A 6,000-nucleotide genomic window follows, 5' to 3' on the forward strand; every position below is an offset into this window, starting at 1 on the left:
CAAGAAATCTCTTGTGTCCCCAATACATCCAATACAATGATAAATCATGTAGGTGCACTAGTTCGGCAAAGAGATGGTGATACAAGTGTAATATGGATAGTAGAAATAGGTTTTTGTAATATAAAAATATTTAAACAATAAGGTAAAAAGTAGTAAACAACAAGCAAAACGATATATTAATGCTTGGAAATAAGGCCTAGGTGAGGGAGTCCTAGACTACTAGGTCCCTGGCGAGGTGGGTTAGTCCATTAGCCCGGCTGGGGGGGCATCAAGGAGAAGGACCCCAGAAGCCTAATGACGAAGCATGGATACTCCAGATTCTATCAAGGCTTGGCATGCACTTCAAGAAAAGGATGATTCGTTTGACATGTAATCTATAGGTGGTAACCGACATTTATGGAACCCTATATACCCTCGGTGCCTATATAAACCGTGGGGTTTAGACCGTAGAGAATATCCATATACAACATCTCAACCACTATGGTTTAGCCCACAATCTCATGATCTCGAGGTAGATCAACTTTGTAATTGCTACAACATCAATACAACAAAAGCGGGACATAGGGTTTTACCTCCATCGAGTGGGCCTGAACCTGGGTAAAAGCCCTCGTGTTCTTTGTCTCCTGTTACCTCGATCCGATCTCACATCTCGGCCCACCTAACCGAGGTCTGATAGTTTTGACTCTGACATTGGTGATTTCGTTGAGAGCTCGTTGTGTGATCACCAAGATCGATGGCTCCTCTGTAGTTCAACAAAATCACTGGTCGTGGTGGCACTTCCGTCACTGGCCAACTTTTTGCCTTCGGTAGTGTCGTACTACACGCTGGCCCCAATGGTCATCTAGGCTGTGTCAACACCTTCGCTCCAGACCAGGTCATTATATTCGGAAGCCTGGAATATGTTGCTCACTCCCGCGGTAATCTAGTCCTATAGGGACGAATCACGACCGCACCTAAGGAATCCTTAGGCACAAACGCTTCAGAACTGGCTCCCGACCCGATCCTCAGATCTGAACCCCTGATGGAAGCAGCCCCAGAGATGGATCTGAAGGCAATCATACCCGACCCCATTGACGTCACCTCGGACACCTGCCCGGAGCCAACCTTGACTTTGGATTTGATGGTTGTCTTGGAGGAGGCTGCTCTGGTCTTTGAACTGGACCTGGCCTGCAAGATGCTACTTGTAAACTGTGTTTGGGATTTTCCCCGAAGAGAAGGGGAGATACAACACTGTAGAGATAAATATTTTCCTCAGTGAGAACCGATGTTATCAAACCAATAGGAGCACCATGCAAACACCCGTCTTCAGCGCCTACACACAAAAGAGCACACACTTGCACCCAACGCGGGCTAGAGGGTTGTCAATCCCCTTGAACTTGTTACTTCGAAGGGATAAGTAGTGATCGATAGATAATATAAATATAAAATAAAATTATAGAATATAAATAACAGAAATATTTTTAGTGTTTTTGGAATTTGATGTGTAGAGAACCGGGGGGCATAGTTTTAGTTAGAGGCTTCTCTCTCGTAAAAAGCATACGACGGGTAAACAAAATTGATGTTGGGAAATTGATAGAAAAGCAGATAGTTATGAAATATTTATTCATGGCAATGATCATTACATATAGGCACCTCGTCGGTAAGCAAGTAGACCGACTCCGTCCTGCATCTACTACTATTACTCCACTCATCGACCGCTATCCAGCATGCATCTAGAGTATGAAGTAAAACAGAGTAACACCTTAAGCAAGATGACATAATGTGGACAAAGTAAATCCAACTAATATGAATAAACCCCATCATTTTATCCTTAATGGAAGCAATACAAATACATGTCATATCCCTTGCTGTCATTAGGATTGAGCACCGCAAGATTGAACCCATTACAACACACCACTCTCGCCGAAGATAAATCAATCTAGTTGGCCAAACCAAACCGATATATCAAAGAGAAATACGAAGCTATCATAATCATGCATATATAAAAGACCAACAAAGACTCAATACACTTTCATGAATAATCTGAACACAAACCCACAATTCATCGGATCCCAACAAACACACCGCAAAAGAGTAATTACGTAAGATAGATCACCGTGGGAATCACGGTGATCTTGATAATGAAGAACATACAGACAGGGAGATCCATCTAGGTACTAACTATGGACCCGTAGGTTTGTGGTAAACTACTCACACATCACCACGGGAGAAACAATGTTGATGTAGAGGTCCTCTGTGATCTATCCCCCCTCCGACAAGGCATCGAAACAGGGCAAATGGGCACACGATGGAACAGAAGCTTGCGGCGGCAGAAAATGTGTTTCGGGAGCCTCCCTAGGGTTTTCCCCAAATATGTGAATTTATAGCAAAGATATCAAGGCCATAGGCTGTGGGAGGTGGCCCCAAGACATCGACACGCAACCACTCCCCTAGGAGCACCCTGTTGGCTTGGCGCCACCACGTGTGGCCTCCGTTCTCCCTTCGAAGCTTCCAGGTCTTATTTTTTTCCAGAAAAAAATCATCAAAAAGTTTTGGGGCATTTGGATTTCGTTTGGTATAGTATTTCTAAAAGGCCAAAACCATGTAGAAAACAAGAACTCACACTAGACACGGGGTTAATAGGTTAGTGCTCAAAATGATATAAAACATCATAAAAATGCTTATAAAATATCTAATATAATTCAATGAAACAATACAAAATTATATATACGTTGGAGACATACCAGCATCCCCAAGCTTAATTCCTGATCGTCCTCGAGTAGATAACTAATAAAACATAATTTTTGATGTGACATGCTACCTAACATGTAATCTCTTTCATATATGATCATTGAGAGACGATGAATCAATAAACGTCAACATAGTAATATCCATAAACAGAAGTAACATAATCATCAACTTTCAAAATATAGGATCCCTAAAGAATGTTTACTCCTCATTCATTTTATCATATTAGTATGGCATGGATCCGGCTTCACCACATAAATACAAATGTCAAGCACTACAGTGTTAAGCCAAGCAATTGGATCATATTTTTTAACGCGCTTCAGCATTTTATACCTCACTCAGTACATGAGCGTGAACCATGGACATAGCATATAGGTGGAATAGAATATGGTGGTAGGTTTCAAAGGAGTAAAAGTGGAGAAGAAAGTCTCACATCAACTAGGAGGACCAACAGGCTATGGAGATGGCCATCAATCGCTATCAATGCGAGGAGTAGGGATTGCCATGCAACGAATGCACTAGAGATATAAGTGTATCAAAGCTTAACGGAAGCTAAGTGGATGTGTATCCAACTTGCTTGCTCATCAAGACCTCATGCGCTTAAGGAAGCCCACCATCGGAATATGCAAGCCAAGTTCTATAATGTGAAAGTTCCCACTAGCATATGAAAATGACAAAACATGAGACTCTCTATATGAAAAACATGCTGCTTTCTCTAAGTACAAGTGTGGAAAAAGAGGTAGTAGCATTGTCCCTTCTCTCTTTTCTCTCATTTTTTTTATTTTTTCTCATTTTTTCTTTCTTTCCTTTTTTCCTTTTCTTTATTTTTTGTCTGGAGTATCATCCCGATTTATGGGGGAATCATTGTCCCCATCATCCTTTCCTCACTGAGATAGTGATCTAATAATGATAAACATCACACTTCTATCTACTTACAATTCGATATGAAAAAATACTAAACAAGATGACTCTATATGAATGCCTCTAGCAGTGTATCAGGATGTGCAATGATCTAGCGTAACAAATAAACAATGATGAATGGTGGCTTTGCCACAAATACTATGTCAGCTACATGATAATGCAAAGCAATATGACGATGAACACACAAGTCATGAGACGTAACAGTGGAAGTAGCATGGCAATATAGCTCGGAATGGCGATGAAAATGCCATGACAGTTAGGTATGGTGGCTGTTTTTAGGAATATATAAGGTGGATTATGTGCAACAAAGCGTATCATTTCACGGGATTTGGATGCACCGACAAAGGTGAGAATGGGTAATGCACGATACTGAAGAGACTAGAAAATATGAAAGGGAAAATTTTGTTTTTGCCACTCTAGCTTTTGCCAATTTTGCTTATGCCACTCTAGATTCTGGAATTTCATTTTTGCCACTCTTAGCTTTTGACAATTATGAAAATTGTCATTCTCTCGCAAAAGCAAAACAATTTTATTTCATTTTTGCCACTCTTAGCTTTGACAATGTATCACAATTGCCACTCTATATTTTTTGTTTATGCCACAAAATGGCAATTGTGATAATTGTTAAAAGCAAAGAGTGGAAAAAATGAAATGTCAAAATCTAGAATGACATAAGCACAATTGACGAAAGCTAGAGTGGCAAAAACAAAAGTTTCCCAATATGAAAAGGTGAGAGTGCATGCATACATGGATTCACGTAAGTCATAAAGAACTCATATACCATTGCAAAGTATTATTAGCTCTCTCGAAGCAAAATACTACTCACATGCCCCTAGGGAGGAGGTTTCTAGGAGTTAACCCTCCCGTGCCCCCGACCTAAACAACACTAGGATTTCCATAAAGAATAAGAATGCTCACACATCATCACCATGCCATAACCAATATTTAGATGAACAACAAGTTAAAACCCTTTAACTATAGATGTTCCTACTAACCAACAACCATGTACTCACTCCCTTTCATATTACCACATCAATATCATTAACCCACAATTTCTCTTCTATGTGCTACATGAAAGTTTTTATTATATCAATCTTGAATAACTATCCTTTTTGGACTAGTCTTATAACCCATGCAAATTACTGTTGATATTCATTAAACTCTCAAACAAATTAAGAGAAGAACGATAATGCAATTATTTTCTATAAAATCTACACTCCACCGTGCTCAAAAATATATAAATGAAGCACTAGAGAAACTGCTTAGCTAAAAAGATATAAGTGAATCACATAGAGCATTCTAACAAATCATGATGAACATGCGTCTCTCTCAATTAGGTGTGTCCAAAAAACAATGACTGTGGAAAACTAAAACAAAAGCAAACAATAATACATGACGCTCCAAGCAAAACACATATCATGTGATGAATAAAAATATAGCTACGAGTGACATACCGATGGAATCGACACGAAAGAGGGGATGCCTTCCGGGGCATCCCCAAGCTCACACGCTTGAGTATTCCTAGGATATTACCTTGGGGTGCCTTGGGAATCCCCAAGCTTAGACACTTTAGTATTCCTAGGATATACCTTGGGGTGCCTTGGGCATCCCCAAGATTAGGGTCGTGCTTCTCTTTATTCCTTAATCCACCGTGATCACACCTAAAACTTGTAAACTTCAACATAGAAAACTCAAGAGAAAACTCGTGAGATCCGTTAGTACAATAGGCAAATCACAAACTTTGGGTTTTGTTATAAATTTATTCATATTTAATTATTGCATAATTTATTGTACTCTAACTTCTCCATGGCTTATACCCCCAATACAATTCATATCATCATCAAAACAAGCAAACTATGCAAGCAAAAACATAATTTGACTAAAACAGAACAATTTGTAGTTATCAACACTTAAACCATACTTTTGTAACTTTGAAAATTCTGGACAATTAGGACAACCCGAGGAATTTTTATAGCTATACCGTGGGAATAATTCAGATCAAAAAGACGTTCGAGTAAAATCCCAGAAATTCTGCACTCGAAGTAAAAGTTTTCGTTTTTGCACCGTATCAAGTATAGTTATCATCCAAACCATCCCAAAGGCTTTACTTGGCACAAACACTAATTGACACATAAAACACAATTATTACAGTATAAATAATCATGTTAACTCACAATAACAGAAAGTAGAACACAAAAATAACATAACTATTGGGTTGCCTCCCAACAAGCGGTATTGTTTTATGCCCCTAGCTAGGCACAATGCATTGTTTTAAGTGATATCATCTTTGACATTCAGTCCATAAGTGGCCCTCGTGATAGACTCATAAGGTGATTTAATTATCTTCCTTGG

Source organism: Hordeum vulgare, chromosome 5H (genome assembly GCF_904849725.1).
Source record: "Hordeum vulgare subsp. vulgare chromosome 5H, MorexV3_pseudomolecules_assembly, whole genome shotgun sequence".
Lineage (NCBI taxonomy): Eukaryota > Viridiplantae > Streptophyta > Magnoliopsida > Poales > Poaceae > Hordeum > Hordeum vulgare.